This window comes from Chinchilla lanigera, unplaced genomic scaffold (assembly GCF_000276665.1).
Source record: "Chinchilla lanigera isolate Chin_1 unplaced genomic scaffold, ChiLan1.0 scaffold00011, whole genome shotgun sequence".
Taxonomy (NCBI): Eukaryota; Metazoa; Chordata; class Mammalia; order Rodentia; family Chinchillidae; genus Chinchilla; species Chinchilla lanigera.
Window position 1 is genome coordinate 741,057 of NW_004955412.1, and position 23,969 is coordinate 765,025.

Sequence of the window (23,969 nt, forward strand, 5' to 3'; positions counted from 1 at the left end):
ATTCTTCCAGGAAGATACCCAGGAGAAAAGCTGGGTCAAATGAGACCTCTAATCTCATAGCTTTTAAAGAATCTTTTAAAGCTTTTAACGAATCTCCACACTGATTTCCATGGTGGTTGCACCTGTCTGCACTCCCACCAACAGTGGAGAAGGGTTTCTTTTTCCCCACAGCCCCTCTAGCATTTGTTGTTGGGTGATTACTTGATGACAGCCATTCTTTCTAGAGAGATGGAATCTCATTGTTTTAACTTGCATCTCTTGAATAACCACTGATGTTGAACTTTTTTTATTTGTCATTTGTGTTTCTTCATCTAAGAAGTACATATTCATCTCAAATGCCCATTTATGGATTGGGTCTTTGAATTTAGGAAGTCTAATTTTTTTTTTTTTGGCAATTCTTTCCATGCTCTACGTGTTAATTCTCTGCCTGAGGGACAACTGGCTAAAACTTTTTCCCACTCTGTAGGTTGTCTTTTCACTCTGTTGGTTATTTCTTTGATGTGCAAAAGCTTTTTAACAAGATGAGATCCCAGCTGTTGATTCTCTGGGGTATTTCCCGTGCAGTCTGGGTTTTGTTCACAAACTCTGCCTACACCTACGTCTTCAAGATTTCTACCTATAGTTCAACATATGCAAATCAATAATTGTAATACACCTTATCAACAGAGCCAAAGACAAAAATGACATGGATCATCTCAATGGATGCAGAAAAAGTTTTTGACAAAGTCCAACACTCATTCATGATAAAAAAAAACCTACAGAAAATCAGAATAGCTGATCTTTACCTCAATCTTGTAAAAGCCATCAATGACAAACCAATAGCTAGTATCATACTAAATGGACAAAAACTGAAAGCTTTCACTCTAAAATCAGAAACAAGACAAGGATGTTCAGTATCACCACTCCTATTCAATATAGTTCTGGAAACATTAACCACAGCAATTAGACAAGAAAGAGAAATTTAAAAAAATATGAACAGGAAAGAAGTTAAATTGTCATTATTTGCAGAAGATACTCTACATAGAAGACCCTAAAAACTCCACCAAAAGCCTTCTAGATTTAATAACCAAATTCAGTAGTATAGTTGAACACAAAGTTAACACTCAAAAATCCATAGCCTTCCTGCACACAAACAACAAACTTACTGAGAGAGAAATTAGGGAAACCACACCCTTCACAATACCATCCAAAAAAACAAAAAAAAGAAATACTTAGGAATCAATCTAACAGGAAGTAAAAGATCTATACATTGAAAATTACAGCACTATGAGAAGATCAAAGAGGATATCAGACACCCCTTGCTCACAGACAGGAAGAACCAACATAGTGAAAATGGCCATACTCTCAAACCTGTCACACAGATTTAATGCCATCCCAATCAAAATACCTACTGCAAAACTTACAGAACTAAGGAAAACATCCCTAAACTTCATTTGGGTAGACCCAGAATACCCAAAGCAATCCTGGGCAACAAAGGCAAGGCAGGAGGCATCACAATCCCTGACCTGAAATTATACTACAAAGCTACTGTGAGAAGATTGGCCTGGTACTGGCAAAAAATAGACCTGAGGATCAGCGGTACAGATGAGAATCTGGAAGAACTCCAAACACTCTCGGCCACTTTATCTTTAACACAGGGTCGGAGCACATGCACTGAAGACAGCCTCTTCAGTAAGAGGTGCTGGGAAAACCAGCTCTGCACACGCCGGAGACTGAGCTGGACCCCCGTCTCTCACCATGCACTGAAGTCAAAACGGATCAAAGACCTAAACACTAAAACAGAAACACTCAATCTGCCAGAAGAGAGAATAGGTAGAACTCTTAAAGACACTGGAATCAATAAAGACTTCATGAACAAAACCCCATTTGCAAGGAAAATACTGTAAAGAATCAACACCTGGGATCTCACCCTATTAAAAAGATTTTGCACATCAAGGTAATAACCAACAAAGTGAACAGATAACCCACAGAGTGGGAAACAATTTTAGCCAGATATCCCCCAAAGGACTAATATCTAGAACATATGAAGAATTGAAAAAAACAATCAGATCCCGCAAATTTAAAGACCCAACGCAAAAATAGGCATCTGAGATGAATATACACTTCTCAGAAAAAGAAATACAAATGGCAAGTAAATACACAAAAAAATGCTCAACATCACTGGTCATTCAAGAGATGCAAATTAAAACCATGCTGAGATTCCACCTCACTCCAGAAAGAATGGCTATCATCAAGAAATCAACTAATAACAAATGCTGGCTAATAACTAATAACAATGTGTAAAAGGCCTGTCAAATGTAAAGACACTGTTCAAAAATAAGGGGAACTGGGCGGGGAGGAAAAAAAATGCTAAAAGGGGGTAAAATGGAAACACAGGAGAGGAAGGGAGGTTCCAGGGAGGGAAAGGGACTGGGTAAAAAAAAGAGGCATCAGGGTATTGTACAGCTACAAATTCCGTATGATGAATGTGAGCGTCATGTGTGTCTAGACTGTAGCAATAAACTTCATAAGAACAAAAAAATTAACAAATAGTAATATTTTTAATATTATTAAATAAACAAGAAAATACTCTCTAAACTTCTTTTATAATTCTCTGGTACATTTAACTTTTAACACACTGAAAGCTGTTACCTTACTAAGGGAATCAGAAATACCTGTAGTAACATCCAGGCAAACAGCACAGTGGTAAGCAACAAAAACCCTGCCTCTCCAAGATTCAGAATTAAGACACTTGAAAATAACAACTTGGGGAAGAGAAAAAGAGAGGAGCTGAGTCCCAGGAACCAGAAAGTACCTGGGAGGAAAATTAAACCCCACGGAGACAGTGAAGAGACGGAACACAGCCTGGAGAAGGACAGGGAAAATCTGCACGTCCTCCCCACCTCCTGGCTCCTGGGTCACCCGACAGGAGACAGCCTCTCCGAGTAAAGCAGGAACTGAAGATTCACAGTGGGGGAATGAGCCAGGGGTTGCTCGGAGCTGCTCCCACGTGAGTCCTCTGACAGCACAGCTGGGAGTGACTGAGCACCGCCACATCCCCTGGAGAGAGCGCCTGGTCAGACGCAGCGCAGGGAAGGGATTACTGCCTGGAGCTGGGGCTTGCAGCAGCCTTGGCACAGCTCAGTTCAGGGCTCCCACACGGCGCTCCAACGGTGCCGGGCTCACAGACAGGCACGGTGGCCAGCCACGGCCAGGGGTCCACGGTCAGGCTGGAAAAAGACCCCACGAGGCAGGTAAGCTAAAGGTCCGGTCTCGCCCTTAAGCCAAAGGCCAGTGGCTTAAGATTACTCTGGATTTGAAAGTTACAGCGTTGGTGCCCTCGCCCTTAATTACCTCATGCCCGGTGTTTCCTGCATCCAGGAGGGATCTGGGGCCTGACTGCCCTCGTTATCTACCAACACGGGCTGGCACATGTCTTGATTTGGACATTGCCCCCACCTTGTAAATCCCAGAAAACCACACATTTGAAATCACAGACATTTTTTTTCCTTTTCTTTCTATTTATTTTCCTTTTGGCTCTTTGGTTTGTTTTGGTTTGAGTTGGTTTTTTTCCTTATTGTTAGTGGTGGCAAAAGAAACAATACCAAGACTCAACAAATGGGATCACATTAAACTAAAAAGCAAAAGAAACAATCAATGGTGAAGAGGCACCTGATAGAATGCAAGTTCACAAAACTTTTATATTTTATTTAAAATTGTATATAAAATTGAAATTATGTGAATTTGAAATACATAGACAAATATTTGATATCCCCAAGCTATTTAATGTATTCATTTATTCTTGGATATTATTTTATATTTTTTAATAATAAAGTTTTATAACTTTCTTCATAAAGTGCTGACATACTTTATTTCACTTATTTCTGAGCAATATTTTGTTGTTCTCCTAAATGTATTTTTTTAAATTACACTTTCTACAAAGACAAAAAGGCATTTTTAAAAACTGTACTTTTGACAGGACCTTTTATATAATCTGGTCCTTACTTACGCTTTCAGTATCTCACACCAGAGAAGCAGTGTGATATCTGCACATGTGAGTCTGATTTGTTTCACTTAACAGTATAGAGGATCAAGGTGCATCAATTTACCCAGAAATGTCTCAAGTATATCCTTCTTCATGGTAGTACTCTATTGTATAAAATCACCATATCCTTTTTATCCATTCCTTGGTCGATAGGCATTTGGGTTGTTTCCAAGATTTGGCTATTACAAACTGTGCTGCTATAAACACGATTGTGCATATATCACTCTGGTATGATGCTTTTAATTCTTCTGGGAAGATACCCAGAAGAGGAATAGTTGGATCAAATGGGATCTCTGATCCTAAGTTTTGTAATAGTGCTAAATTACCTAGTTAGCTCTGGTAGTCTATACAGATTTTCCATGCAGATAATCATCTTTAAGTAATAGCACTTTTGTTTCTTTTTTTCCTTATATATTTTACTTTAAATCCTTATTTTACTGGCAAAGGCTTCTACCATAAAGCTGAAAAGTTGTGACAGTAATCATCATGTCTCTAAGTTTCAAAGAAATGCTTCTAATATTTCACCATTAAATAAGAAGCTTATGGTAAAGGCTTTAATCAATGTTTTATATCAGTCTAATGTTGTTTTTCTCAATTCCCAGGATCTAAAACATGATTTTCACTCAAAGAAAAAAAAACAACAAAACAATGTTTATACAGGAGGTGGTGGTATTAATCATAAATGTTAACTTTTATCATTCCTTACCTAGTTATTGAAACGGTCATGTGTGATAGACACGCTCGCTGTCTAGCACCTCCACTGCGAGATCTAACTCACTCTGAAGAGATGTGCCTGTCTTCAGAATGTTACTGTCACATTAACAGACACACGCCAGATAAGAAATAACACAATTATTTCCATCTTTCAGTTCACAAAGAAAATATGCAGAACATAGATTTTAAGGAGATAATCATAATTTGCCTCATTTAAGCCTATATATTTTTCAAGATAAGGCAGATAGTTAAGAAACCCAAAATATTCTATTTATCATATGTATGTATATAAAATATCTAGGAGACACAGAGCTTGTAAAACCTAACTCTACTTTACCATCTAATCCCCAGTGGCAGACAAGCCTCCCGCCGTCAGCACTATCTTAGAAACACACTCTAATTAACCCAGGGCCGTGGAGTCACAGCTGACCAGGAAGTGCGGCTTCACATCTGAACTGTGACATCCTGCACTTGTGAGACACTCTCCAGTAAGCACCTACACCAGACACACATTCCTCAGGTTCACAAATTAATTCTAGTCGATGGAAAATATCAGAAGTACATCCTCATTTGAAAAGGCTTAATTTTAAAAATTATGAATGTATTTTAAAATTTTTCCTTTATTAATTTTAACTGAAACTAAAGAAGAACCACTGCCAAGTGAAGACCAAATGAAACAAAGAAAAAACACTAAAATTTTATCACTGAGAAAAGAAGCAGTGAAATTACAAAGCCTAGATTTGTGCTCAATTTTTCTGAAATACATCTATTTACTGGATTATCTCTGTATAAGATGTACTTCCCGCCCGGTATGGCGGCACACACGTGTAATCCCAGCACTCAGGAAGCTGAGGCAGAAGAACTGTTGTGAGTTCAAGACCAGACTGGGCTACAAAGTGAGCTCAAGGCCAGCCTGAACTGCATAGAGAGACCCTGTCTCAAAAAGACAACTTCCATAATCAACAAGGCAAAAACATAATACAGATAGAATTTCACTTGAATAAATGAAAGTTTAAGATACCCAGACTAGTTCTACCCCCTCACTTTCCATTCTGCTTTACTTACAGGGACAGAAAGCTTATACAAATATCTTGTGTGAACATGAAACCTGTAAAAGAAAAAGTTTTCACATTTAGCTGCTAAGCTACGTTACTATTCTTTCCAAGTAGGTGCCATTGTACAGTACCTGTAGCAAAAATAAAGAAAGAAACGCAATTTTACTTAATATTCTTAACAAAATTAGATTCGCTCTTCAAATGCATTATGGCCTCTGCGCTTATATATTAAAACTGTTACTACTGGAGCTTATAAAATGCTGGTGCTCAGGACAGGGGTAAACAACGAGCAGCAAGGCCACGTGGGATACATAAAGCCTGGAGGTTCACCAAATGCGTATCACCCATAGGGAGGAGTGATTTTCAGAACTGCTGTACCATACCTCTCATTCTACACACAGAGCCAAACCACAGCTTATTAAAATGTAACAGAGAGCTGCCTACAGTTAATTTCACTAATAACAGTTAATATTCCACTAATATTAACTAAAGCACTACCACTGTATGGTTATTAAAGGTACAGAGACTAAACATTCTCAATTTCTAGTACTGTCCTTCAAAAAAAGCGAAACAGGATTCCTCGGGAAAATGAACGACATTTAGAATTGGATCAGGAAATACACACAATGAGCACCCAGAGTGCCAGGATGTAAAGCAGCGCTTAAAAAAGGCCCACGACGACGACGGAAGTATGTCCCTGGGTTTGGAGTTGGCACAGTCTGTGCAACGAAGTTGTTTTACATTATAACAACTATAAAAATATATCACATAAATGTTCACTAGTCCATAATGAAATAAATGATTGAATTTGTCAAGATATAGATATGAGGACAAAGAAACAAATCTCCCATGGGGAAAAATTCCACAACAATATGCAGATAGTCTACCCTCAAGGAGGTAGAAAATGATTTCACGAGAGTGGCTGGTGCGTAGCAAGTTCTTTCTGAAGAATAAATAGTACACAGTGACACAGGAATAGTATCTCAGAGTGAGCAAACCTAAGACACTGAGTTTTTAAGACTATCTCATCCAAGTGATCAAGGTTAACAGCACAAGTGAGAGATCACGCCGATAGTGCGTACTCTTGATAGAAAGGGATGAAAACAGCACTCTGCCTCTGTGGCTTTCTCCACAAAACAAATGAGCCCAGTTTCATGATGAGTAAAACTCGAGACATTCTAGTGAGTCTGGCCAGTACTCTTCGAAAGTGACTTGAGTCATCAAAAATCAAGTCTGAGAAACGGCCACTACTATTAAGATTGAACACTGCACTAAATGCGTGTTATGCTTCAAGATAATAGCTAATGACCACATAAAGCCACCATAATGAGCACAAGATTGTTATCAAGATTATGAAGATAAACCTTTATAATTTCCAGTAACATTAAAAAGCTTGCTATAATGTAATCTTTTGTAAAATTTCATAAAATAACAAGTATGTAGAAAGACTTTACACATTTTCTTGTATATCTTCTCTTACATTTGCTGGCTTGTTTTGAAAATGAAAAATATATCTTCAACAACAAATTATCTTCTTACAGAAAACAATTTTCAATCAAAATTGTGTAAGTGCAGCCACTGGAGATGCAGACACCTGGTGGACACGGAAGGCACTCTGACACGCTCTCTGCTGTGTGGGTAAGAGCAGACAAAGTAGGAAGCAGACCTGCACCAGACACTGCACCTGCCAGTCTTGGGCTTCCTACTGTCCACAACCAAGAAAATGTTTACTGCTTTAAAAAAAGGAAAAGTTTCTGAAGTAGGATAAAGTTAGCACCACACATGAATTTCATCTTTCCATCATTTATAGTGAGCCGTTATAGAAAAGCGGATGAATCCATAGATGTACTACACAGCACTATGTGGTTACTTTCACACAAACAAGACTTCGAATAAACACAAGAATACTTACAAACTATAATATGTGTAGGAACTATGACACAGTATTATAGTGACTTAGCTCCAGATTTAGATTTCATGGGCCAGAAACACTGGCAATAGAACACATTAGCTATGAGACCTTATGTAAATCTATGTGCTACTATCATTATATGGGAAAGTGACAAAATTGGTGGAAGTGTTACAAGAGGTAATTCCTGTATAGCATTAGAACAATGACTGGTTCACCATAAGTATTCAGTAAATGTCAGCTGTATTACTGGCCACTATTACTGAGAGAAATCATGAAAATCTTTTATGCCACAAACAAAGTCATTAATTACCTTTCGGCAAAGAACTAATTTAAAAGTATCAACTTAGGAATGAATTACTTACTTCTCTTTTACAAATAAGTAAACATTTCAAATCTGTTGTCCTGACCCAGTATGTTTTATAAAGGCTGAAGTCTCTGAGAATATACCATCAATACCTCTTGTTTAATTAAAAGATTATATTGATAGTGTTGGCCACAGATATCTAACATTAAGTACTTCATCAGAACTTTAAAATGGTATACATACCCTCAAATCAGGAGAAAAGTTTTCTGCAGAAGTTGAAATGGAATCTGATGATATAACAGAAGCTGATTTTGTATGCACTGAATTCTCTGAATGAGAAGTAGAGGCACTACAAAATACAAAAACACAGTATGTTTGAAAAATGGGAGCTTTAGCCACCAATTTCAGACGTCTTATTTACAATTGTATTATTTATTAAAACTTCCATTACCAACAAGCACTACATTGTCCATTCAATCTTCTACCCAAATATAAATTATAGAAGAATCCCAATAAATTATTTATATTGATTCATTACGGTTTATATTGATTCATCATCTAGTACATGTATTCTTTAAAATTCTTAATGATTATCAAGTCCAAACTGGGGTATGGAACAGCCTCTGCCTTTAAAACTTCTTCTCAATAAGAAACTTACATCACATAAGCACATCAATAATACTATGAGAGGTACAATCAAGGGATAGAAGAAAAAACTCTCAGGAAATGGTAGTAATTATGGCTAAGGAAACAAAGAAATGTGTTTAGTTGAACCATCTGAAATCGCTGTTTTCATAGGTCAAATAATCAAATATCGACTCTGGACAAAATAAAGGAAAGAAAAGAAACTGAGCTTCAGTCTTTAAAGATTCCCAAGGTTAGACAGAGGCTTTACAAACCACAACTGAATACCAAGGATAGAGAAATAAAAATAAAGAACTTGAGAAATGAGAGGGCATACTTAACTAATGAGCAGTTTATTCAAACTAAACATGAAAAAACAAAAAATACAACCTAATAAATCCTAAATACCAACTTTAGAGCCTTGCTAGTACCAGGATACCACTTCATACCCACTAGGGTGGTCATATGTAATCGAAAACAATTCCAAGTGTTGGCAAAGATGTAGAGGAATTGGAGCACTCCGGCGCTACGGATGGGAATATGAAAAAGGTACAGTCGCTCTAAAAAAGAGGCAGTTCCTCAGCAGATACATCACAGAGCCCCTATGTGACTCAGCAATTCCATTTCCAAACATGCTCAAGAGAAACAGACAGGTCCACGGGGGACAGCGAGAACGTACATAAATGTGTACGAAAATATTCATAGCATCATTATTCTTAATGGCCAAAGAACAGAAAATGACCTACGTCATCCTGCTTAAAGTCCTTCCAAGGCTGCCCACTGTTCTCAGGATAAAGATCAAGCTGCCACATGACGTGGCTACCCTCTGACTTCTTCTCCAGGCTATGTCATCTATATCTTCCCTTGTTTTCCCCTAGTCCAACTGCACAGGTCTTTCAGACCCTTTAAAAAAAAAAAAACTGGCCCTCTGCAGTGAGCATGGTTCTCCCCAAACTCTCAACTTTCTCAACCAAAATACCTCCCCAGGGAAATCCAGCTGGATGTGGTGCCCCAGCAGCCGCTCTCACAGAACACCGTACTTTTCTCTCCTTCCAGTTACCAGTCTGTTTTTATATATCTCAGTAAATGTTTGATTAGTATCTATGTTCCCTAAGATTTCAAAATTCAAGAAAGGAAGAGATGTTGAGAGAAGGATGTTGGTTTTGCTCACAATTCTATTTCTAACAGCCAGGAAGACACTGGGTACAGAGCACACATTCATTTAAGTTTTTGTTGAATGAACGAATGTATGAATGTATGAATGAATGAATGGATGGATGAATAAAAAAAAGAATTATTAAAAGACTGGATTATTCTAATCAAATTCACAACAGGCCATGACTTGAACTTACAAGATAAAATAAAAAAGAAAGTTGATATGAGGAAAGTAGGAGAACAAGTGACACAAAAATAAGAGAAAATAAGCAGGCTTGTTAGCTTTTTGGAGCCCTTCTGTGTGTATTTTATATACCACATTCCCATTACAAGGTTCATTATAACATTGAGATGAACACTTCTTTAAGGTTGCTATGTCGAAAGGGAGTGGCAATCATCAAACAACTGGTGGGAACTGGTTTTTGAAAACCTACTACACTGGAATGGTTAAAGGGAAATAACCAGAATGCAAGAAACCAGGACCTTAGCATCTAGTAGCAGTTTTCTTGGCCAATCCACTTCATCCCCACACCTCAGGACATTTTCACACCCTGAAAAGCACCATTTAGATTATGTTAGTGGTCCTTAAATTTTTGATGGTCATACACCATTCTGAGAATCTCACGAAAGCTATTCCTTGATTGCTTTCAATTGCAGAGACTTTTAAATGTCAGGGACTTTACAATGTTTAAGGTCAAGATGTGTGGCTTCAACATCAGGGACACTGAAGTTAAAATTCTCAGCCTGAATGAACCCTTTTAGTTCTGACGTAGTACAGGCTTCTGAAGTGAGTAGTCTACCTTCTGTAACATCCATACAACATCTAGAGGAGTCCTGAAAAATTAAACTGACTGAGAAGTTTACACATGCAAGTGCACGCACACACTAAAATAGATTCGTATTTGAAATAGTTTAAAATATTTTAGTCTTAGTCTTTATTATTAAGTTAAGACATAAACCACATAGACTTATTCCAATATTGTGTTTCTTAAAGTCTTTAGGAAAACATGTGTATGTAATGGATTTGAAGGAAAACTAAATCTAATAGCTACATTTATCTCAAGGGCTCTGGGCTACCACTATATAAATTCAACACCTTTCTTTATGGATAAATATAAAAGATATCTTATCAAGAAATATAAACTACAATTTCATTAAATGCTTTCATTCTTTATATTAAGTGATTTTATCTGGAACTGTACTTATCTTTTAAAATATACTTGAAAATTGTCTAATTTAGCTAAGTAGTGATTCCATTTCAAATGCATATACAATTTCAAAATGTACCTCATTTCAAATTGTATCTGCCATCATTCAAAGGAGAGAGACTCTCTAAAAATACAGAGTTGGCTCAGTAACTCTGCTGAGTAATTTAATTAGACAGATCTAGAACAGAAGAATATAAACTCAACTGATTCCAGGACACTAGCCTTGACAGCGCCCCAGAGGGTTCTGTGTGCCGGCTTTTTTCCTTATGATTCACACACACTCTCATCTTGTAACCTCAGCACTTTGGAGAAGGCTATTAGCCTCAGCGGCCTGACTCATCTGAAGCACTTGTCTGCCAAAGTGAAAAACGCAAATACAGTACGTGAAATAATCAAGGTGCTTGAATTTCTGAGCATACATTCATTTTTCTTTCAAACACCACATGTGACTTTCCTTCACAAGTCCTTCCCCAAACCTGCACACATTTCTCTTCCTGAGCTCCGCTTCCTTCTGCACTTCAGCAAACCGCCTGCCCTGTGTCCACTTTCTCAGAGGCGCCATTCCCTTGAAATCTGGGTTCTGCCTCTTTCCATGAACACCTATCTGTTCAGACATAAGAACGCCTGCTCAGGTCCAGAGTGCTGAGTTCCCGTACTACCAGGTCTCATGACTACAACCCCAGCGACCTGGAAGGTGAAGCAGGAGGATCGTAACGTCAAAGCCAGCCTGGGCAGCGTAGCAAATCAGTACCTCAGAGTAAAGAAATGAAAGAGAGCCCGACTCAGTGGAAGAACGCTTCCTTACCATTCATGAGGCCACGGGTTCAATCTCCATTCTCACACACACAAAAATTAAAGAATAAAAACAAATTACTATAAACGCAACTCTATCCCTTTCTCTGCTTTACTGTTCCCAGTGTACTCATTAACACCTGACATTTCTGACTCCCATATTCCCTCCCACCCCAAACCCCTTAAAATATAAGTTCTTTGAAGGTCTCAGGTTTTGTGTGTTGTGCTCATTACTGTGTCCTCAGTGTCTAGAACATGCATCCCCAGTGAGGGGAATACTGCCTCCAACGGGGAGGTTCTTTGAGGGCAGGGTCAAAAAATACATTACTCTTTTAAGTATCAGGCATAGATATACACATACATAGTATGTAAAATTTATGTTTCCATGAGAGAACAGCTTCCGGGAAATGCTCCTGAGGAGGCGATAATTTTTTAAATGGTTGAGAAATACTAGTGTGTTTTAGAGGAATGCTTGGCACATAACAGAAGCTCAGTAGTTGAATTTTACTAAAATTTACTGAACACATTAGTTAACATTGACTGCTTAACACGTTAGGTACTATTCACATACTTACAAAGGTAAAATAAAATACATTCAAAGACTTTAGCACAGTATCTGACAAAAACAACAAAACTGCATAAACTGTAACTTTTTACCTAATAGAAGCTAGATAGAACACAACACCTCTTAGTGATCACTGAATCCTTGTTTAGCAGACTGGAGTTAAATAAACATAAGACTGGAAGAGTATAATGAGTGAAACATTTAGCAATTTAACCCTTCATTAAGAAAAGAGTTATCTTTAATCTGAATGTCCCTGAGAGAGAAAAGGTAATTTATTAAGCCTAAAATGACCTTTAGAAAAGGAAACTTCCTATTTCCCTTTAGTAATAGTGTCAGTTATTGAACCATTGCTGAAAGCACAGATTCTTTCTGCTTTCATCCCCTAAGCTACACACTGTGCTGTCTTAAGACAATGAAAGAAAGGCTGTCCACAGTTAAGAGTTTAATGATGGATCACTATATATAACCATACTAACAAGCGTCACAACATGCAGCAGAGGACACTGGCAAACAGCAACAAATAAACTACTCTCCCACTCCAGCTAGGACTCTTAAGTTGAAGATATTAGAAGAAAAAGAAAAACTAGGTGTCATAAATCAACCAAAGTCATTTAGCTGTTCAGAACCTTAACTTCATATTGTAAGAGGAGATAAAAATACCTGTCCTACTTATTTCACTGGGCAGTCATAAAAACCAAGTGCAAATCAAGAGAAAATGTTGTCTAAAGTGTAATATAACTTCTGAAAGGACAGAATGAAATAGCTTGCAACCAACAACGGTGCTAAAATGTAGAAATGAATTTAGTGTTAATATGCTTAAGATTTAAAAGCGAAACTGCATGTATGGGACTAAGAAACCAAATCTATCTTCTCAGGAAGACTTTCTGCATTTAATGTCATTTCTCCTAAACACACTGCATGTTCCTGTCAGGATATTCACCTTTAATTCACAGCTATCACTGCTTGCTAATGTTTTCAAAAAAGGTTTATGTCTTCTAGTTTGGTTTTTAAATGTTCAAACTCAATATTGTTTATCAAAAAATTCCTAAATAAAAGTTAGAACTCTTTTAGAGGTTAGGATTTACAACATATACATTATACTAAAATGACAGTAATAAAATAATAGGTTGTTTTATTACTATTAACTCAAATAAAAGCAGAACTGATTTATTAACATCTATTAACTCTGAAATAAAAGAGATCTATTAAGTCAGATCTATTAACTCTGAAATAAAAGCAAAACTGATTCATGAACACAAACATTTCAAAATATTAACTCTATCATTACAAAGAATAATAGACTTGAGAAAGTTATCAAATGTCAAAAAAGAATCTAATGTCTTTTTTTTTACAAAAGCCTAAATGGACAAAATTTGGGCAAATATGGTACAAGCACAGTTTTTAATGGCTTTTAATTTCTTTCTTTCTTTCTTTCTTTCTTTCTTTCTTTCTTTCTTTCTTTCTTTCTTTCTTTCTTTCTTTCTTTCTTTCTTTCTTTTGTCTCTTTGATACAGGGTCTCACTATGAAGTTCAAGCTGGCCTTGACTCACTCTGTAGCCCAAGCTGGTCTCAAACTCACAACAATCCTCCTGCCTCAGCCTCCCAGGTGCTGGGATTACAGGCGTGCACCACCACTCACTCCTGGCTGGCTTTTAATTTCTTAACTACTTTACAGAGAGATTTCAAAAAAGATTTTTAAAGCTATGATACTACTGTTCCAATTATAGCCCAAAATATCTGCATGAATCAATAAATGTTCCCTCTCTCTCCCTCCAAATAACAGATTTTTCTCAATGTATGCTTAATTGAGAAAGACAGTTATGTTTCCAAATTACGCAATTATTCTCTAATGCCCTTATCCCATACAGGTGACAGACCGCATAAAGTGTCTCACAAGGCCTTTTACCAACAAGAGTGAGCTCCAATATGAAGAGATGAGGAAATGAGGGTCTTGTCAGTGAAGACAGGCAAAAACCGTAACGAGAGCAGTGGTAGTGTTATACAAAACAGTACTGAATCTCTCATCTGAGATTCTGTAAGCTCACAGGAACAAAACTCTAAGATCACAGATGCAGAGTTAACAGTTCTAAATACTGGAAACTTCTGCTGAACTAGATTTTACCATTTTAATATTCTCAACAGTCACAATGTTCCCAGCAACCCTCTTCCCCCATATACACAAACAAAGTTCAAAATGTGACTTATTCTCTAAGTCTTTTTTTGGTGGTACTGAGAACTGAACTCAGAGCATGGTCATTACATCCTGAGTCCTTTTAAATTTTATTTTGAGACAGGCTCTAGCTAAATTGCCCAGAGCTCAAGATATTCCCGCCTCAGCCTTCTGAGTAGCAGGGATTACACACAGATGTGTGCCATCACACTTAGCCTTCTACATCATTTCTTCATGATACTGCATAAACTTCCCCTGTAAAAAGGCCCTATCACACAGCTGCAGCTTTATAAAAATGTGTTCTTCATTATCAATTATTGTGGGCTTTCTGTCCAAATCAAGAATGGTTAAGAAATTAAATTACAGTTATGAGTCACTTCTGTTCTGGTAAATCCTCAAATCTCTAAGCCATAAATAAACTCCCTGGCCCTGGGTAACCTGCAAATACTAAGACTCTAAATAATGGAGAATTAAGTATACTTTGTAACAGCAACAATCATAATACCTCAAAGTAGGCAAAATATAATTTCTACCCTCAGGGCATTAACATCTTTACTCAGATAAGTATGCTACACCAAAAAATATTTTTTAAAGTATTTATATTCAAACAGCATAGAAATTAATGAAGTAGTTACACAGAGAATATTTTCTCAACAACAACAAAACTGATCAGACTATAACCAGTACTCTGGAATACTGTTAAGGGTATCAACTACCTTTTACACTTATTTATATGTTGATTTCCTTTCCCCATGGTACTTAGATTATTCTTAGAATAAAATGGCAATGATATTCTAATGTACTAAATTCTGATTATTAATCTTTAAGAAAAGCAACTAAGGGCCAGGGATATAGCTTACTGGCACAGTGCCAGCCTGGCAAGTACAAGGTCCTGAGTTCAATTCCTGGTACCAAAAAAAGCAATTAAAGATTACATGAACATACAATTTACATTTAGAAATCCATTTATCAAAATTTACAGAGCCATAATTCTTACAAATGGGAAGTCATTCTCACTAAGATTCTCCTTTCTCTGACCCATTCATTCTACCCTAAAATTACCATACTCTCAATTACTAAATAAAAAGAATCAAATCAGTACGCTTTTTTTGGGGGGGGGGCTCCGGTACCAGGAATCGAACTCACAACCTCGCACTTGCCAGGCAGGTGCTGTGCCGCTGAGCTAAACCCCCAGCCCCCCAAATCAGTATGATTTAAATGCTAACCTTTGGTTCTAGAAAAATCACCAAATGAATATATGTATACACATATACCTAAGAAAGAATAGAACTTAGGTTTATAGTGAAAGTGATGGAATACAGCACTGCACTAGTCATCCTGGTTTATAATAACTGCCACTTTCTCAGCCAGAGGGACACAGTTTTCTTTCCACCATTCCATCATCTGACTCTTAGTCATGCCCACACATTTACTGGTCACTGTTACTATAACAGAACATCATTTTCCTTAGCTACACTGTCCTAAGAGCAGTGCTCCACCCTTTTGGTCTCAGAAGTTCAACTATTTCCAAGTGTAGCATTTAGGTAATCAGAGTTGTACAAATTAATTACTGGTAGTGTGACAGAAATTGTCTTCAGATATTTTTCAACCTAGTGTCAACAAATAAGATAAAGCACTCTCCACTTTTCTAAACATTTTTGTTTTATTGGAGAGGTTTTTAAAAGTTACATATATTCCTCAGAATTGATCAGTACAAAAACCTATAAATTAAGAAAATAATATCTAAAAAAATTAATGTTGGTATGTACAGAAAAACTTACTGTCTTACTACTACTAGAGTTACAGGCTTCCATGCTAATGCATATGTCTCCAGACAGCAGGGGTTCACATAACACCTTCAAATATTCCCATATCTCCATTTCCTTGGACAGATTAAGAGGAAGAACCACCAAATCCAACTAAAGCCCTCAGCCATCCTCCCTCCTGCTCCTTACTCTTCCTTCCACCTGAGAAGCCAGAACTTTCTAAATCTCCTTTTCTTTTTCTTACCATCCTCTCTCTTCCATAAACATTTACTGATAGCACCAGCATGTTAAGTACTGGGGATACAGTTGAAAACAAATTCATTGTCTTGAGAGTTTTACAGCTGAGTGAAGATGGCAAACATGTCAGTATGTCATAATGGTAAAGTAGGAGAATGCAGATATACAAAGGATACAACGAAAACACAAAAGAAAATCGAGAATATAGTCACAGAGTTGTTTAATAATTGACAGCAAGAGATTCAGAGTCACACAGACTTGTTTTCACTACTTAGCAAATAAAATTCCGGCAAGTTACTAAATGATATTGTCTAAAATGTAATAAGGATCAAAAAGCAAGATTCATATAAAATTCTTACTCCTAAATAATGAAACAGTAGAAAATGTTCAACAAATAGCATTGTGGAAATACAAGAACACACTCCTCAGAAGGGAAAATAGGATGGAACTAGAAAATAAGGGTCTCCTCGTATGAAAGAATTCACTAAACTGGATATAGAAACTTAAACGCAAAACTTTTAACTGACTGATAAATTACATAATAAAAAGCACAAATATTGGGAGAATTTTCAAAGTACTGTAAACACACACACACATCTTATTCAACTGTCAAACATTCAAGCAGAAGACTAACCCAAGCTTCAACCTCAAAAGAAGTCGAGCACCAGTATTTTTCAAAGAAGCCACTAGCAAAGTACTGACCATCTCTGGTTCCACTGATTTGCTACACTGTTAACATTATTATTATTTCATTTTTAATCACACCACTTTGAGATACTTTGCAATAATAACCAGAAAATAAAATGCAAACACTAACAGATACCATGAATATATTTATATTACCCTTACTTCCACTCAAATATTTCAAAGTGCAATAAAAACATTACTTGTACAAGTGAAGTATTTCAGAATATTAGAGATGCAGATAAACATACAAGCATACAGTCAGTTCAGAACAACATGAGCATCTAGAAGCAAGTGACGTATCTTTTCATACATCCAAGTAAAGAAATGCCTCCAGAAGATTTAGGGGAGGTTACTTTTTTTTCCCTTTCCAGTTACTGTTGCCCACAGTTATTACAAGATCTCATTATTTAAACCGCCTCGCCTTACTGCCGATTCAATTTTCCTTCAGTAGCTCACGGAAAGAAGATCCTTTTTAAAAAGTATGTTCTGTAAGGTACACCCTGAGCACTTACACCGCATGTCTGCCCAAGAATACTGAGGAATGCCTTTTATGCTGTGACTGTGAACAAGCTTTACTAGGAATGCAAATTTTGCTCTCAATACTTACACAATGGGCCATAGTGTCATAAGCGCTGCTCATGCTCTATTAGTCATTCTGTTCAAAATTTTATTTAAAAAAAATAAAAGCCCTGCAGTGTGTACAATGGATCTGGGACACAAAAGACTTATTGTCAGAATATCTGCAGGATTTTCAAAACAGAAAAACAACCCTACTAAAGCAAATTAATCTTCTGTTTTTAATTATTTCTAAATGCCACGATACAACCTTGCATGTTTGCATTTAGCCAATGTATAGGATAAAAGAGAAAGCGTAAGTGAGCTTATCACCATGACATCTGATTGACAGAAATGAGACTACACACTACTCAGAAACGCAAAGGGGATCTGAGCGCTCAGACAGCCTTAGAACTGGGGCTTGCTGGCTCTCTGTACAATCCCAAATCCAGACGTATGTGCAGCATTTTGTCCAGGTCCCTCAGTCACACTCCCAAACTACACATCAGTACCTGTAATTTGATAATGCCAGCAGCAAGTATGAACAACCAGTTTATGTAGAAAATACTTTGTCACCATGTTGCATTCTCCACAGTATTGTTTTGTCAAAGATCTAAAAATTTAAACAGAATTTGTAAAATAACAAAGCATCTCAGTCAAAACCAGTATGTCCGTGGGAGATGCAATTAAGAACTGCAAAGTGGGAAGGACTCTGACTCCCAGCATCAATCCCACCAGCCACAACAGTCCCTTAAGACAGGGCCTCAGAATTTGTTCAAAATCATGGATTCAAATTCAGATAGCTAATTTAAACCTAATGTGGATTCATAAGTTGCCTACAGAGGAAAAGCTCTTCATGAGTTAACTGAGAGAAATGTCATACTAAACTGAAAACTGCTTACATTATTACAGTGCAAAGCACAGTATTCTAAAACAAGTGTTCCATCCCAAACTGACATGTAAGAACAAAAACACAAAAAGAGGGTAATGTTTTCAATAAACACTTCCTCAACAACATTTTACCTTGGACAAGTAGAAACAACACACAGAAATTTGTCTTGATAAATGAACTCTCATGTAATCTCACCGCACCATGCAAATCTGAGTTCATTTTCAAACTCAGTAAGTATTCTTTAGGCCATCTAGAGAGATACTGTTTTTTCCAAGATTAAGCAAAACTGGGTTACTATTAATATGTCACTATCATTTCAATGTACAGTAATAAAGTATAACTTTTCTGTACAAACTTCAGTCATGCAAGTGAAGAGTTTTTCCTTTAGTTACAAAGTTAAAACATTTAGTTGGAAAAGAACATTCAATATCTTTGTCTCCTGCCAGCCCAGAAAAGTTAAATTAAAAATCTAAGTATTGGCATCAGTGATGTCTATCTGTCAAAGGGGTCTCTTAAGAATTCCGAAGACTTTTACCTATTTACCAAATTAGCTGGTATTAGAAAGCATAAACAATAAAAAGCCATTATTTTTTCTTGCTTGCTTTAGTAATTCTTCTCTATTTCTATGGTAACTATGAGGAAAATGTCTGTTTTGCAATTCTTTTAACTAACACAATAATACTTTATCACAACCCTAAATAAATGCCAAAGATACACATTACCTTCCATACCTGCTACCAACACTGGGCTACACTGCCCAATTCTGGTTCTGCTACCATGTACGATAGTTATTTAACACCTCTGTGCCTCATTTTCCTTATCTGTAAGGTAGGGATAATAACTCTTGTACCTGGCAGGACTACTACAAGGATTAAATTCATGTAAGTAAAATACTTCGAAGAGTATCTAGAATATACTACTTCCTACCTAAGTGTTGGCCCTTTTTAAAAAATTACTGTTTTAATCATGTTTGAGTTTCATACTAATGCTGTAAAGGTAGGACAGCAGATAATCATTTTACCTTTTTCCTATAGAACAACCAAGGCTCAAAGAAATCGGGATATATATACTGTATGTCTGAAGTTAATAATCACTCTTTCCAACATTTAAGCACTCGTATAATAACAGTCACACTGAGAATGAGTCTTTTATCCCCAAGGGCTGCATTTCTTTTACACATTTTAAGGGAAGTGAGTCAGACTTCTAAAAAGAAGTATGTATGGAATAATGACACTAACTAGACAAGATGAAGTTGTTATTAGCTTTCCAGGGTTTAGAACAGCTTTTAAAAATTTCACTATTTCTGATTATAATTTATCTTGAGAATAGAAACAGTGCAAAATTCAGAGTCAACATTCAAATTCCAGTTCCATCTTTTATAAGCAGGGACACTGGACAATCACACTTCTCTGAGCCTCAGTTATTTATCTGTCAAATTAGGACCTGTCTTACAGGCTGACAGGAGAACTAACGGGAATGTGGAGGCAAAACAGCTTTATTACTATAAAAACTACACCAAAACATACTAGATTTAAATTTACTATTGAGATTACGGTGAGACATACACTGAACAGGCATTCCTTTAGTTTTTCATTCATTAACCATTTTCTTCCTAAGTCTTCCAATATAGTATAAAGTACTTATTGTGTAACTACGTAAGGTGACGGTTTGGACTGCCCACTGCGTCTGACGTAGAAGACAAATCAGGTAACATGAATAGCACCTCCTGCAGTATCATGCACCGAAACGAGACTCAAAACCTAAGCATGAGAAGTAAGACAACAGATGCCAGGGGTGGCAGCCCACGCCTGTAATCCCAGTACTTAGGACACTGAAGCAGAAGGACGGACACAAGTTCAAGGCCAGCATGGCCTACACAGTGAGTTTAAAGCCACCTGAACTACATAGGAAGACCCTGTCTCAAAAAACAAAAAGCAACCAAAAACACATTTTAAAAAAGAACAGACTAAGTGACAATCACATTTGTTTTCCTTTCAGATTTAAAATTAAACACATAAGTATTTCTATTAAATCACAAGGAAACTGTGGACATACACCATCATAGTAGTAACCTGTAATACGTTATACATGTTTTCAAAACCATTCACACACACCATCGTAGAAACATAGTATCAGTCAGCTTACAGAGTATTTTAACATGCACAAAACATCCACTCTTAGGTAAGACCCTTCAGTATCACAACATAACAAAGAAGTCACACAACACAGTAACATCCCTGTTTAGAGTAGTTACACTTATGATTCTGAGTCAATGAGAACAAAAAGAAAAAGTTAGTGGAAACAATACCTACACTGCAAGGTATAAGCTTACTAGAAATAAATTAGCTACTTAAAAATAACATTTTTAAGGCTGAGGGTAGAACTCAATGGTAGAATACTTGCCTAGCTTGTGCAAGGCCCTAAGTTCAATGTCCATCAGTACAAAAACAAATAAATAACATTTTAAATGATGTAATTAAAACGTATCCTAAAATATTAAAAAGAGGTAATAGCATTTTAAGATTAAATTTTAGTAATGTAAGCATTACAAAATATTTCCAAAAATTTTGTCTAATTACATTTGCTAACATTAAATCAGTAGTTATCAAGTTACACAAAATATAAAATATATACAATACCAAAATTAGTTCAGACTCTTACAGTTCAAAAATACCACCTTAGGAAGGTTTAGTCCCACCAATATAAACTGTAACAATTTAGTATTATAAATTTAATTTCAATTATTTACAGTCTGCTGGGAGTGGTGGCGCATGCCTGTAATCCCAGCACTCTGGGACACTGAGGCAGGAGGATCGCTGCAAGTTAGAGACCAGCCTGGGCTACAAAGTGAGCTCAAGGTCAACCTGAACCGCAGAGCGAGACCGTGTCTCAAAAAGACCAAAAAGAAAAAAAAAATTATTTATGGTCTATGGCTTGGTAAAGGACCAGATTCTGTAAAAGCAAAACTACTCAGAATAGTGTACCAGACAGAATCCAAGGGGAAAAAATAAACCTTTAACAGTAAGTTGTCCACAGTACAGGTTACCAAGCACCCATTGTTATGGTTTGTGTCTGGATGCCCCCCAAAGCCACATGCAGTCATGGGGTGGGCTTCTAGAGTTTATGACTGATCCAAGATCCAGTGCTGGGATTATGGGTGTGACAGCTACACCTGCCCTGGAGCGGATGGTTTCCATATCCAAGGGAGAGAAAGAGGCTGCTTCCACCACTCCTCCTTTTTGCACTTGTTGCCTTTGCGGTTTTCTGCAGCTATAAACAGTTCCCCTGCGCCAATGTGTCACTCTGCCTTGGAGCCAGCCAAGTACGGACTGAAACCTCCACAAACTGTGAGCTAAATAAACCTTTCCTTCCTTAATTTTGGGTGTCAGGCCTTTTTTCTCAGCAACGAGAGAAAAGAAACCAAAGCATCCATTTACCAAGCAATATGAAATTTGTGCCTACTATTCCATTCAAAAAATAAAATCAGATCTTTTTTCTCAGAAGCATAAAACTTAAAAGTCATGATATAAATAATATCATAGGTACAAAAAACAAAGTTTTTTTTCCTATGCCAAAACTATCAAAGATTTCAAAATTAAAATCAGACAATATCTGACTTAAAGATGGAGAAACAGTATGCTTATCATGTGCGTAATCAATATGGTTTTTTAGTCATTTTTTTCAGTTAGTCATGGATTTGTTACAGTCTCTTCCATATGATATACAGGGAGGTTTCCACAGACCTGAAATACAATGACGCTGTCTGGCCCAACAAAAGTTATGACTTGACTGGTAAAGTCTAGAAATGAAGCATCAGGAGATAATCTGTAGTACTAAATACCTCCATGTCCCTGGAGGAAAAACCATCAAGATCTCCTGGCCTTCTAACATTTATTGTCCCTTCAGGTAAATTATTAAAATTTTCTAGGTCTATTCCCTTACCTGCAAAAAGCGTCTATGTGTCTCAAACTTTTAAGTGCAGATCCTTGGGCCTACTACCAATGATTCAGAACCTAAGCTGCTAAATGAGTCGAAATTTAAGAAGCTAAATATTTCCTAAGCACATGTAACTTACATATACAGGCAGAAACACTAACTGAATAATCTCTTATGCTTAAACAAACATTACAGAAGGAAAGAAAGGGAGGAAGAGACCAGGTGTGTGTGTGGGGGTGTGTTTGCTGGTGAAATGGTCGTATTTTGGGCCAAGAAACACACAAAATGGTAGCAAAATTAAACAGGTAAAATATACAACACTCATCAGCAGCTCAAAAGCAATGATTTCAGTCTCTACACAAATACATTAACTGCAACATGAACCCTTATCCTCTTCTCAAACTGCAAAATACTAAGGTGATAAAGGAAGAAAACAGTACTACATGGAAGCCAAAAATGATTTGAAAGAAAATTACTGAATGACTAAAATCTGTTTTATCTAGCTAGAACCAAACACAGAATTTTAGGACAGTGATTAAACTTTGAAGTTCCTGATCACTAATATGCGCAAATTTCATTTGGCATAAGGATTCCAGAAATACTGTTTACAATATCAGCTTCTGTCCATTTTATTACATTTTCCCATTCACTTACATTATAATTTTTGAGATGTTTTATCCTCACTTCTGATGATCTTCAAATGCCAATGGCTCTTAACACATTAACTGTAAACAAACACAAAGGATCTTAAGGGAATTCACAGATATGTATTTAAGGAACCCTAGTATCAACTATTCTAAATTACTGTACTGTGTAAAGCAGGTGGGAGAAAGGAGGGAAGGAACAGAGGCTTTGGTATCATTTACTTGTTTCATAACTTATCTGATCTTCAACATGAAAAGATTTCTTTCAAATAAAAATTATATTACCATCTTAATCATTAGACACAGCATAAAAGTATCCTATTTTCTATCTAAAGAATATTCAACACTTGAGAAAATCCTCTCAAGATGTAAACACTCAATTTGTTATGTATCTGCATCCTTCTTCTGTATAGAAGTATGTCAAGAAAACTCCATAGAACTACCACCCAGTCAATCTGCCCTGAGACTGCCAGCAAACTATAGAACATAGGCTTCGACATGGGACACCAGATCTTCAGACAAAATCAGTTCTTTAAAGCACACACACCTTCAAGATGAACAGACCTGGATTCAAATGTAAAACTATTTTCTCTGGTCTTCATTTTCTTCATCTGTAAAATGTGAAAAGCAATACTATCTACACAGTTATGAGTATTATATGAGAAACTACATAGGATTTAGCACCTTGCCCAGTACATAAGCCCACAACAAATGTTAAGTGATATTATG

At 36.8% G+C, this 23,969-nt stretch overlaps 1 protein-coding gene across 1 annotated transcript in view; it reads right to left on the reverse strand.

Annotated features, from left to right (window-relative positions):
* The window catches only part of Mtmr2 (myotubularin related protein 2), a gene marked incomplete at its 5' end in the record, with an annotated part of 70,635 nt that extends 47,314 nt beyond the window's left edge, over positions 1–23,321 (reverse strand). Inside the window, 2 exon segments of the mRNA XM_005377950.2 lie at positions 8,253–8,358; positions 23,251–23,321.
* Positions 23,322–23,969: the final 648 nt, after the last annotated feature.